This window comes from Rosa rugosa, chromosome 2 (genome assembly GCF_958449725.1).
Source record: "Rosa rugosa chromosome 2, drRosRugo1.1, whole genome shotgun sequence".
In the NCBI taxonomy this organism is placed as follows: domain Eukaryota; kingdom Viridiplantae; phylum Streptophyta; class Magnoliopsida; order Rosales; family Rosaceae; genus Rosa; species Rosa rugosa.
Genome location: NC_084821.1, coordinates 52,799,753 through 52,814,183, shown reverse-complemented (window position 1 = coordinate 52,814,183; position 14,431 = coordinate 52,799,753).

Genomic DNA, 14,431 nt, shown 5'->3' with positions numbered 1-14,431 from the left:
TGATAAAGTAATTTGGAGAAGTGGCCCAAACCCTTATAAACCCATAGGCAATGTCCCATTTTTCCCAGGTGGGATGTATATATTCTCAACACCTAGGACGAAGTAGAGATTGTAAACCTTTAAACAATGTACACGTGCAATGTTTTGATTTTCCAATTAGCCAGTGACTGATCCAGAATTAAAATTTGGGTGAGCTAATTTAAGGCTTGGTTACAAATTTTTTTAAATTTTTTATTGATATTGATTCCAACAATTTTGTGACTAAATTTTATAAGAAATACTAATGGATTATGTTGTAATTAAAGAAAAAAATAGAGGACAAAATGTGGAAAAATGAAAGAAAAAAAAAAACCAGGCCAGAATTTCCTTGAAGATAAGAAATTTTTAAGAAATACAAATAAAAAAAACTAATTGAAACTGTTGTAACAAAATAACGAAAAAAAGAAGAAGAAGAAGAGGGAAGCAATCAGTCATTAAATGCTAAGAGTTCTCCTAGAGCCCAAATTAAGTTCATTAAATGCTTTGTTTGTGTCAGTCATTATGTTTTTTTTTTGTGATGCTATTCACACACCTCTTTTCTCTATTCACACACCCCATCTATTTTTTTATTACTTTAATTCAAATTTTTTTTTACAAATTACCCTAACTACCCTCCTTTGTAATTTTATTTCTTTTTCTTTTTCTTTTTTATATTTGGCAAAGTCAATCATGAATCAAACACCATTATACAATAAATCATTTTTTTCTTATATTGAAGGAAAAATAATACTTTCATTAAGTGGAATGAATTGTATTATTAGACAAGGAATATACTTCCTAGGTAATTACGTTCATTCAAATGAATCCAAATTGCAAAGATCTTCCAAGTAACACTAATTTTCTGCAGTAAATATAGTTTTCCTCTTCACACTCTGATTGTTAGGTAGAAAGGTACCAGACCTAATTCAACATTGTGAAGAGAATGCCAATCCAATAGCTAGTTGGTTATTTAAAGTATTAGTTACAGTTACCGAACTGAAATGTATAGATGGTTGGTTGATGGGGTAGCAGTTACAAAACCATAATATATCAAATTGATTGGAATCTTGTGTAATATTTTACCCTTATCTTGTGAATGTCATTGCTAATTAAGAAGAAGAAGAAGGAAAAAAAAAACTTGATTGGGAAGACAAAATGCTATCTGCCAAAAGTCCAACACTTAGTGTGGTAAAGTTTAGAGCTCAGATGAAAAATCACTATGTGACTGAATTTGGGAATTTAGGTATGTCATGACTACTATACAGAATTGAAGAAAGGTATAAGCATATCACCTAAACTAAAGGAGATCCAAAACCTCTCACATCTGCTTCAGCAACGTTAATTCAAGATACCATTCCCAGTGTTTAGGACATTGTTCCACTGGTGGAATTAAGCATTCTATAGAGTGGTGATATAGCTAATTTGTTCAACCCCTAATTTAATCTATGTCTGGTGTAGCGAAAATAGAAAACAATTATAAGAATGTATTATGCAAGGCCAAAATAATCAAAATATGATCGAACATACAATTTTCAACAATAAGAGATTTAGGATTTGGGAATGATTGACTTGCCAAATAGAAAAAAGAAAAAAGGAAAGAAAAAAAAACATAATTGCAAGAGAGGGTAGTAAGGGTAATTTGTAGAAAAAAAAATTAAATTAAAGTAATAGATAAATAGAAGGGGTGTGTGAATAGAAAAAATGGGTGTGTGAATAGCACCACTTTTTTTTTTTCCGAAAAGAATTATGTTTCTTATCTGGCTTTATTCTTGTGTTCTATGTAGTTTTTAGCTAGAGGGTTCTGGAGTGTAGTAGCATTAATTGAGTAGTTGAGTCTAAGTTACTTAAGGGGGTTCTAGCTAATGTAAGTTTCAGTTATGAAAGTTCAATAAAAAAACAGCTTTATCAAAACTTAGTTCACTCTAGCTTTAAGGTTCCAGATTTCATCCTTTTAGCTATCCTACTCAACCTCTAGTTCAAATCCTATTAAGGGCCTGCATCAGTTGGTATCAGAGCCCCATGGCTGGATGAGGGCGAGGTAGACTGCCAACCAATGAAGTTGAGCAACTAAGAAGACAAGTTGAGTTTCTAACTCAAAGAATAATTGAGTTGGAGACATCAAGATCCACTTAAGGAAGTGATGACTTAGATGGAGGATCTGAGAACCCGTTTCATGGTCGCGCTTCTTATCAGGAGCCACCTATTCGAGATGATCGAAGATGGGAGATGAACTTCAAGCTTGAGATACCAGAATTTTATGGTGGCTTACAAGCTAAAGAGTTCATTGACTGGTTGAATACTGTTGAAAGGATATTTGATCTCAAGGATGTGCCAAATGACAAGAAGGGACGCGTCTTGCTTGGTGGGAGCAGCTAAAGAAGAAATGTGAAAGACGAGGGAAAGAGAAGATCAAGAGCTCGGAGAAGATGAAGAAACAGCTCAGGGAGAATTTCCTTCCATTTAATTATATTCATATCCATTACCAGCGTCTGCAAAACTTGAAGCAAGGTGATAGAATGGTGGACGAATATACTGAAGAGTTGGCCACAAATGACTTAAATGAGGATGAAGAACAACTAGTTGCAAGGTATATTGAAGGTTTGAGAAAAGATTTGTAGGATGTCCTTAATCTCCATACCTTTTGGTCTGTGTCTGAAACCCATCAACGAGCTGTAGCTATTGAGAAACAATAGCGTAAGTCTAGCGCTCGACCTTATACCAGAATTGGTACCAACTCAGCTGTAGCTATTGAGAAACAATAGCGTAAGTCTAGCGCTCGACCTTATACCAGAATTGGTACCAACTCAATGAACCAGCAAGCATTTGGTGGATAGGGACCTGCAAATTCTAGTCAAATAGGGGCTCAAAGTTAGTCTACAACAATAGGAAATCGGCCCAATACTTCAGGATCAGCCAAGCAAGGTCAGAACAATGCACCCAAGATCCGTTGTTTCAAATGTGGAGAACCTAATCACAAGTCCTCTGACTGCAGACGAGCGTCTAGTAGCCGATTGGACAAAAACAAGCAGCTCATGATTGAAGGAGGAGAACCTCTTGATGATATTGGAGAACCCATCTTCGATGAAGAAATGGATGAGGAGTGCTATGAAGACCTAGTTTATGGAGACACTGGTGAGGCTTTAGTTATTCGAAAAAGTTTACTAATGCCTAAACAAGAAATAAAGGAAGATTGGTTGTGCAGGAATATCTTTCATACCACATGCACCATAGGGGGTAAGGTTTGTAAGCTGATAATTGATGGAGGTAGCTGCGAGAATGTTGTTTCAACTGAAGTAGTACAGAAGCTGCAATTAAAGCAAGTGAAGCATTTGAAGCCTTACAAGCTCTCCTGGTTCAAGAAGGTAATGAGGTAATCGTCGAAACTCGCTGCCTTATATCATTCTCCATTGGAAATAAATATTTGGATGAAGTTTGGTGTGATGTAGTTACAATGGATGCTTGTCATGTTCTTCTAGGAAGACCATGGCAGTATGATAAAGGTGCTATTCACGATGGTAGAAAGAATACATATACTTTTTGGAAGGATAATGTGAAAATAGTATTAGCACCAATGAAGGATAACGACTTTCCTAAACAAAGGGCAGCAGCAAAGGAGACAATTTCCTTTCAATCACCAACTTCCCGCAAGAAATTGGAGAAGCTGGAGTATGCTATGCCTTGATTGCAAAAGAAGGTAGCCCTATTTCATCTATTCCGGAAGAAGTAAAGCCTTTAATCAAAGAATTTGCAAATGTGTTGCCAGAAGACCTTCTTTAGGGATTGCCGCCATTGAGGGATATCCAACACCAGATTGATCTCATTCCCGGTGCTAGCCTTCCAAATAAAGCAGCACATAGAATGAGTCCAAAAGAGCATGAAGAGTTATAATGGCAAGTGGCTGAGGTAATGAAGAAAGGCTTGATTAGAGAAAGTTTAAGCCTTTATGCAGTTCCAGCCTTGTTGACTCCAAAGAAGGATGGAACATGGCGGATGTGCATGGACAGTCGGGCAACCAACCACATCACTATTTGGTATCGCTACCCAATACCTTGCCTTGATGATATGCTAGATCGTTTGGGAGGGTCCAAAATATTCTCCAAGATCAATTCACGAAGTGGCTACCATCAAATCCGAATTAGTCCTGGAGATGAATGGAAGACGAAGTTCAAAACTCATGAAGGGCTGTATGAATGGATGGTAATGCCATTCGGCTTATGCAACGCGCCTAGCACATTTATGCGGGTAATGAATCAGATCCTAAGGCCTTTTATTGGAAGATTTGTTGTGGTTTACTTTGATGATATACTTGTCTTAGCCTATCCCTCAATGCTCACGAACAACATTTAAGAGAAGTTCTTGAAACACTACAAAAGGGGTAGCTGTATGCTAACCTAAAAAAGTGCATGTTCATGACTGAGCAAGTTACTTTTCTCGATTATGTAGTGTCTTCTCAAGGAATTTCTATGGATCCATCCAAGGTAAAAGAAATACATGACTGGGCTACACCTCAAAATATACACGAAGTCAGAAGCTTCCATGGGCTAGCTTCATTTTATAGGCGATTCATTCCTAATTTCAGTAGCATGGTTGCCCCAATTACTGATTGCTTGAAGACAAATCAGAAATTTTGTTGGACACCAGTGACTTGATGCATATACTCGCGCAAGTGTACGAATCGTGTCAAGATAGGGAATTATATATTAAGCCCAAAATTATCGTATCATGGGGATTAGTGGCTAACTCACAATCCTTGGGTAGTCGGAACTAAAGACACATAGCATATAAATGATATAAAACAAATAAAAAGGCTAATCTAAGGCATCAAGCCGTAGCAATGCTCGGCTTTGGTTTTCACCAAACTCTAATAAAAACTAAGAGCCTAGTAGTGGATATGCACAAATGAGTGGAAGAGTTCAATGTTTGAGAGTTGATTTTAACTTAACAAAAAAGTAATGAAATGTAAAGCAACTAATAAAAATGCAAAGAAATTAATAAAAGTGTAAACCAAATAGATGGAAATGTCGGGTATTAGGGAGGTTCCATCACCCAAATTCTATGTGTCGGAAGCTTATCTAATGTAGATGCAAATTTCCTACTTTGGCGGTAGTCGTATCCAAGGCGGTTCAAGGCTCAAGGACTGAAATTCTCTTTCATGGTATTCCTGCTCCGTTTCAAGGGCCGTAGGAACTCACTTGACATGAATTAGAGCCGGATCAAGGGTCACTAAGTCACATCAAGAGGCCTAGAGATCGAGGAATTAGACTACTAAGCGACCCGCCCGCGCAATCACGCAACGGGTGTAAATAACCATGCTTATAACCCCTCGAATACGAATTTGAAGGTTTCTAGCTTAGGAATTAGAGGGAGTCAAGCCTCTAACTCCGTCCCAAACATGCTCAAAATACACATCCTAGAGTTGACTAGGCTCCTAGACATGCATTTCAACCCAACAATAATTGATATAAGCATCCATCATATGAAAATTACATCATTACATTAAATTAAACATCTTTTACACAAAATTTGGGTTAGGGCACACAACCTTAATCCCCAACAACAACAAGGAAATTACTCACAACTATTAAGGTGATGAGTGGTAATGATAGCAAAGTTAAGGTGATGAGTGGTAGTGATAGCAAAACTGTCACAATAGAAAGCAAGGCCCAACAAGCTACACATACTTCACATATTCTCCGGGCCCAACCTTTGCAAACAATGCCTAGTGATGAAGGTAGTGAGCTCAGCATGAGTACCAATACAGATGCATGCCTTGCGTGTGATGCTAGCCAGCTCATTAACAGCTTGTGCTACAGGAATGCTCTTGAGCCTCACCAGTGTGTAGCAGATCAACTCCTCAAGCTTAATTAGCTTCAGTCAATTAGTATAAATAGCCAGTTTCTCTTTCTTTTTCCATGATTCTATCATTTTTGTAAAATTACTGAGCATCAATACCAGTTTATCTCTCTCTTGCTTCGTCTTCTTCTTCTTCATCAGGTTAGAGTTTCTGCCATTGTTGCTTAGTTTCTAAGCTTGTGAGTTTACAAATGTGATTTCTAGCATGGTATCAGAGCTCATGGTAGCCTGACCTGTGCTCATCTCGTTTCTTTCCACTGCAATCTTCCTTTTGTTTGAGTACCAAACATAAATTCCCAATTTAACAGATCAAGAACCCTAGAAATTGCATCTTCTTCATCATTTATACAATTACCAAATCAAATACCAAATTCCTGTACAATTACGAAGTAAAATCATCAACCAAAGCACAATTAAGTAGATCTGTAGTTATTCCTTCTTAATTCCTCTTCCTGCAAATTTTGGCTCAAAGATTCAGCCTTGTGGATCATACAATAGTCACAAGTTTCGTTGTTATTCATCTTCAAGTTCCAGAAGAGTTGGTCATTTGATGATCCAGAAAGTTGTTCACAGTTGAATCACCTCAAGATCTGATATGGAGAACTCGAATCAACTTTGTAATGGAATCTCTGTTCGTCTTGATGATACAAATTACCACACTTGGCATTTTCTGATGCGGCACTACCTTCGTGGTCATGGTTTGCTCAAGTTTGTAGATGGTTCTTATCATTGCCCTTCACAGTTTCAGAGGGCCGATTATGATTCTCTCTCTATTGATAACACTGGAGCTTTTGAAAAGTGGCTGCAACAAGATAGTTGTGTGATTTCTTTGATCACAGCTTCACTTTCTGCTGATGCTCTGACTCTTGTAATTGGCTGTGAAACTTCAATGGAGGTATGGACCACTCTCAAACAACGTTATGCACCAAACTCTGAATTTCATACTATGAGATTGAAGTACTCTGCAAAATATCCGAAAAGGATCAGATTCTATACACAAATATTTGTTGCGATTTAAAGATGTTCAAAATCAATTAGCTGTTGCTGGGGTTAGTATGTCAGATGAGGACATAAAAACATTGATACTAGCAGGCCTTCCTAGTGAATATGCTCATACAAGGCAAATTATCAGAGGCAAGAATTCTATAACTATATATGGAAGAAGTTAGGTGTTTGTTGCTCTCTGCTGAGTTTGAAGTTGAACACAAGGCACACCATTTATCTCCCTTCAATGGTATGGTTGCATATAATGCTATCACTAGTGGGAATGTATATTTGCCTGACTCACAGGGCTCTCAATTTGGTGTATCACCATATAATTTGCCTTTTGATACTTCTGGGGTCACACATTGCACTGCATATAATATGTCTCCTACTTGTACAAGTCAAGTTGGGTATACTCCACCACCAACTACTATGACATCCAACTATGGTTTTATGAACCCATCAACCATATCTGTTGGTTGCCCTCAATATTTTGCTCAGAATTTCAAGGGAACTTTTACTCACATATCTGGATTTGTGGCTGAAAATGGAGGTCTATGTAGTAACTTCAGTACCAACAGTGCAAGCAATTTGTCTCAACAATCCTACATTGGGCTTGAACAACTTCAAAGCACTCCTCAATTCTACAGATATAGTTCTCACCCACAACAACTCGGTTTTAGTGATTTCTCTCAGAAGAATTTGCCTTCACCTCAGAAGTTTGGTGCTTCTTCACATGGCGGCAATACATCTCAATCTCAGAAAAACAATGGGGAATATTCATATGGCAATGGAGGATACTCAAATGGGAATACTCAGAGCAACTACCCTCAATTTCCAAGTAGCAACAACAGGACATACACAAATAGCGATAGACCTGCAACCTTCAAGCCCAAGTTGAACACAAATCATCACTATGGAGGGACACTCATCTGTCAGATCTGTGAGAAGCCTGGACATGGAGCTTACTAATGCTATCATAGAAATCCACAACAACAACGTGAAGCCATACACTATATATTATCACTCTAGACTCATCCTAGGATTCACCAGTTACCTCCATATACTATTAAACCTAGAGCAACACAATTTCACTTGTGAAAAGTTAAACAAACAAAGGATAGGTTTTTGCACTCCTTTTGTATGTTTTATCAGTTTTCTTGGTAATCAAACAGATCGTAAGGAAGTCAAAAAGTAAACAAGAGAAGTGCCAGATACGAACTTCTAAGTTGACCGGAAAAATACGTGAGACAATAGTTAAGCACTGATTGGTTGTTAAGAAGACCAAGGGTCATGTGCAACGCTGTCGTTTTCTGGTAGTGTACGTATTATTGATGTGATTGGATTGAATGAATGAAACACAATCTAGATGAGCAGTATCCCCTAATCTAATAGGACACTGGAAACTTAAACTAGGACAAAATACAAGACAATGAACTCCCACTAAGGTTTTAGGAAAGTAACAGGCCCCAAAACCTAAAATGGACTAGGAAAAGGATCGAGGTCGGCAAAACTTCATAAATATCTCCTATAATCTCCCATTGCGTGCTTTTTACCAGAACTCGATCTCTTTGTTTTTCTAAAAATCTTCCACAAGCGCAATGGGGAACATCATATTCATCTCTTTATCATGCTATGGCGTTCTTTCCCGCTGCTAGGATTCCATCACTAGACGAGCGACATATGTAGGGCTTGAATGAGCTTTGAGCAACCCCTCTCCCTCATGGGATGGTCGTTTTGACGATGACCTAATTCCTGAGATACTGTCGCGGCTTCTAGCCAAATCTTTACTACTGTTTCGCTGTGTATGCAAGTCGTGGCTTGCTTTGATCTCTGATCCCAATTTTTCGAGGAAGCACATCAGCACATACACCAGCAGGTTGAAGCTTCTTGAGACAGTCAATCCCACCAGATCCATAGACTTCGAAGCAACATTAAAGGATGACGATCGAGTGGGATATACCGCCCTACCAGAAGCACCAAGATTATGGGTTCTGGGTTCCTGCATTGGCTTGATATGCCGGAAAGAAGACAAGGGAGGTGATCTTATCTTATGGAACCCTTCTACTCGAGATACATACAAGTTACCGGAACAAATTAAAACTAGATATCGTCAGTTTTTTGGATTTGGTTATGATTCCACCAATGAAGATTACAAGGTCATAGTAGGCCTTGAAACCGAAATTACAGTCTTTACATTAAAAACCGGCTCATGGAAGATTGTTGAACAGTCCGAGTACGTTGAAAGTTTTATGGGGAAGGGTGTTTATTGAACGGAGCTCTACATTGGCTAGACGACAGTCGGTCAAAATTCACAATAATCTCTTTTGATCTGGCGGAGGAGAAATTTCAGGAGTTGCCACCACCCAATAATTGCAGGAAAGAAGTTCTGACCGCCTTGGTATTGGGAAAACTATTGGCAACTGTCTCTTCCTATATCTATACGACTCCAAGCGTCATACGTCCCAAACAGGTATTGCATTTACAATATGGGTGCCGAACGAATATGGGGTAAATGAATCTTGGACTAGAGTTGTTCAAATTCCTTCTTCCAGTTTATCTCCCCGTCATATTTTTGATTATAAACCAATTTCGGTTTTAGAGGATGATAAAGTTTTGATGAATCGGATCAGCAATAGAAGCCAGTGGAACCAGTTGGTATTGTATAATCCAAAGGAAAACCGTCAAAAGAAATATAGACGTCTTATTCATGACTATTACATAATGCCTAAATTATACGTGGAGACTTTAGTATCGCCAAAAACAGGTAAATAGTGGTTCATACTCTCAAAATTAATGAAGTGTGGGTTAGTCATCTTTGCTATTATGGAACCTTTTGGGTTTCTTTCTTTAGTTTAATAACATTCAAAGTTGGACAAATTGTTTATTTTTAAATGGACTTGTTAACTTGTTGCAACATAATTCGAGTTTCAGCAGTCCCGTTAGGTTAACAAGCTCAGCTGGTATAGTTCCTGTAATGAAATTTGCAGATAGTATTAGATACTTGAGAGCCAAAAAGTCCGAGTTCAGGTACAAGTTGTCCATAAAGGGTTTTGTGACCTAAGGAACTTGACTTTGACACCAAAAGACGAAAAGAACTTAACTTGTGGACAGCTCGAACAAACATAGTAGGGGGAAAATATTACGTTTCAGTACAAAAGAACTAACCAATATTGGTAATCATAATCTTACACAAAAGCCAATAGACCTAGGATACACTACACAAATTTACCTGATTAATGACCCTTCATCTTTTTGTGTCTTTAGATTTCAATCAAGCTTTGGATCTTTCATTCCCTTGAGAGAATTCTGTTCAAGAGTTGCTGATCCAAGAAGCAATACAAAAATACAAGATCAATTATCAGCCTTTTCATACGAGTGGATCAGAAGACAGCCAAAAAAGAGACACAGACAAACACAATATATTATCACTCTAGACTCATCCTAGGATTCACCAGTTACCTCCATATACTTTTAAACCTAGAGCAACACAATTTCACTTGTGAAAAGTTAAACAAACAAAGGATAGGTTTTTGCACTCCTTTTGTATGTTTTATCAGTTTTCTTGGTAATCAAACAGATCGTAAGGAAGTCAAAAAGTAAACAAGAGAAGTGCCAGATACGAACTTCTAAGTTGACCGGAAAAATACGTGAGACAACAATAAAGCTCCGATTGGTTGTTAAGAAGACCAAGGGTCATGTGCAACGCTGTCGTTTTCTGGTTGTGTACGTATTATTGATGTGATTGGACTGAATGAAAGAAATACAATCTAGATGAGCAGCATCCCCTAATCTAATAGGACACTGGAAACTTAAACTTGGACAAAATACAAGACAATCAACTCCCACTAAGGTTTTAGGAAAGTAACAGGCCCCAAAACCTAAAATGGACTAGGAAAAGGATCAAGGTCGGCAAAACTTCATAAATATCTCCTATAATCTCCCATTGCGTGCTTTTTACCAGAACTCGATCTCTTTGTTTTTCTAAAAATCTTCCACAAGCACAATGGGAAACATTGATACGAGCAAAAGCAATCGCCAATTTAAACCCTAAAAAATGTAGTTGTTAGTATAGAATAAGCAGGGATCGTTCAAGCCGGGGATTGAGGGTACTTACATGTGAAACGAAAATAAGAGAAAAGGATATACAATATTCACGAAAATAAAAGGTATATATAGACATAGGTTTCGAAATTTACAAAGAGTCCAAGTTATAGTTAAATTAGAAAGGACAAATTTCAGTTTACCCCCCTGAGGTTAGGGGTCGTCATCATGTTAGTCCCTCTAGTTTCAATTTAATCAGTAACACCCTTGTACTCTCCAAATTCATCAGCCGTGTCCAATTTTTGGACTTCCGTCCAAATTGGCTGTTAAATCTGTTATGTGGGCCCCACTTAGGGGGTAAAATGGTAATTTTGAGCTCCAAATTATTAAAAAAAAAAAAAGATTTTCCTTTTTTTTTTTTTTTTTTTTTTTTTTCTTCTGTTTTTTCGCTTTTATTTTTATTTTTTATTTTTAATAATTTTGTCTTCAACCTATACACCACAAGTTATAATAGGTTTATAAAAACAAAAAAAATTCTCTAGGTGGTTAAAAAGTCGCTCGCTGGTCTACGATATTTGTGGTATATCTCCGATAAAGCGAAGAATTTTAGGATAATATCTGTAAAATATAATAGGTTTATAAAGTGAAGAAATTTAGGATATATCCCCAATAAAGTGAAGAAATATCTATAAAATATGATTAAAAAAATAAATACAGATATTTCTTCACTTTATTGGGGATATATCCTAAAATTCTTTGCTTTATCGGAGATATACCACAAATATCGTAGACCAGCGAGCGAAGAATTTTAGGATATATCCCCAATAAAGTGAAGAAATATCTGTATTTATTTTTTTAATCATATTTTACAAATATTTCTTCACTTTATTGGGGATATATCCTATTATTCTTCACTTTATAAACCTATTATATTTTATAGATATATTTTACAAATATATCCTAAAATTTTTCGCTTTATCGGAGATATATCACAAATATTGTAGACCAGCGAGCGCCTTTTTAACCACCTAGAGTATTTTTTTTTGTTTTTATAAACCTATTATAACTTGTGGTGTATAGGTTGAAGACAAAATTTATAATAAAAAAAGAAAAAAAAAAATACGAAGAAACACCTAGAGTATTTTTTTTGTTTTTATAAACCTATTATAACTTGTGGTGTATAGGTTGAAGACAAAATTACAAATAATAATAATAATAAGCGAAGAAACAGGAAAAAAAAAAACGAAGAAACAAGAAAAAAAACATTTAAAAAAAGGAAAAAACAGAATTTTTTTTATTTTTTTTTTAATTTATAATTTGGAGCTCAAAATTACCATTTTACCCCCTAAGTGGGGCCCACATAACAGATTTAACAGCCAATTTGGACGGAGGTCCAAAAATTGGACAAGGCTGATGAATTTGGAGAGTACAAGGGTGTTACTGATTAAATTGAAACTCGAGGGACTAACATGATGACGACCCCTAACCTCAGGGGGGTAAACTGAAATTAGTCCAATTAGAAATCCATACACAACACAAATACAAACAACAAATCCTAATTAAACTCTAACTACACAAATCCATGTATAACACAAACACATATTACGGGGGATGTATTGTAGTTGGATTTTAGTGGATTTTTTTGAAGTGATAGATTTCAATAGATTTTATGAGTTTATTGATTTGTAAAGACTTTTCAATAGATTTGTAAAATTTTTCAGGATTTATATAAATAGATTCGTATAGACTTTTTCTGATTTGTATAAACTTTTTGCTAGAATTTATGGATTTTGATGGAGTGTTTTTGTTGGCCCAAGACCAAAAGAGTGAGAAAAAAAAGAGTCAAGGTCTTCATTGAATCAACAAAAACACAAGTCCAAGCAGTCGTCTTTGGTATTTTTTTTTCTTCAACTGTATTTCATTATAGTTATCTTTGATTGTTTGTTTCTTTTCTCTTTATCTTCTCTTTACCCTATTTGCTTTTAGGAGAAGTTTAGGTTTCGCAACAAAAGTCAACAAGAACATCCACATAATTTCAAACCATCTACAGATTATTTCACATTAGTAAGAATTGATCCTTTCACAACAACAAGAATTGATTAATTTCACACCAACTAGAATTGATTATTTTCACACCAACAAGAATTCTACTGAAGTCAACCTAGGGCATATGGCACAATTCATAGATGATCAAAATATGGATACATACAATAGCAATATGTTCAAGAGCAAAGAAAAGGATTGAAACGAGAGAAAGGAGATCCAAGTTTCAATCCAAAACGAGAGAGAAGAGAAACCCTAGAAAAGAGAGAAGAAAGTTTCACGTACCTACGTCGAGCTGCTGTGAAAAAAGAATATTGTGAAAATCTTTGGTGGAGACGTTGGATTTGTTTGGAGCTTTGGTATTTATACCTGAGGCTCTACAATCCACAAGAGTTCACTATTTTATAAATTCTATAGAATTCGTAGATTTTTTGAATACCTTCAGATTTTTATGGAATTAAAATCTCCCTTTACAAATCCACATTGAATACCCTAATACTTACAACAACTCTTTAAAAGTCTTATTAAATCATAATTGAATACTCCTAGATTTTTCAAATCCAAAAAAGTCTTTAAAACACCTTAGAAATCTAAATACAATACACCCCCTACTATTCATGAAAACACTATTCATGAAATTAAAATATATTTTCAGATTATTAACATGTTATTTACGATTTACATGAATACTAAATCCTAAATCGATTTACATATATACACAAACAAGAAAACGCAAGAACAAGGGGGGTTTTGAAGATCAAAGTATAAATTTTCAGAAAACAAATAAAGAATAAAAACGTTTTCTATACAAAGGTGGGAAAAGAAGAATTTTTGGAAAACAATTCATCAAGAACCAATCAAGATCAATCCATTCATGCAATCTTTTCATCTTATTATTACCATGAAACGATATCAACCCAAGAAACAAAGTTACAAGCGAACAATATCCCTTATATGACTTCCCTTTACACAATTGATGAAACGAAGCACCTAACCAATATATTTCAAATGCAAGTATCACACAATCGAAGCGACTCATAATCTCATGCATTCAAATCATTAAGATCAGCAAGTGAAAGTTTAGTCAATAAACATGCAAATTCAAGTACTCGAAGAAAGTCTTTTCATTACATGCATAATCTGATTTCGACATTTGTACAAAGCCTTTACTACTATAATGAATTAGGGTCACGAAGCGTTAACCTAATTACTAGCTCCAATTACATGCAATCATCCTAAGTTTCGAACCAAAGAACAAGAACACATAAAAGTTTTCCATAAAACAAAATCAGATTATCATTCCATATATTCGGCAACTAACAAGAATCAAAGACACACAAACGAATCAAACATTGAAAGAAACATCAAAATCGAATCCAAAAATCAGTTTATGTACTCATGGTTTCGGTTTTACACAAAGAAAATCAAAAACAGAAATTCTATCTAAAAGAACACTAAACCGTGAAGAAAACATAGGGAAGGTGGTATG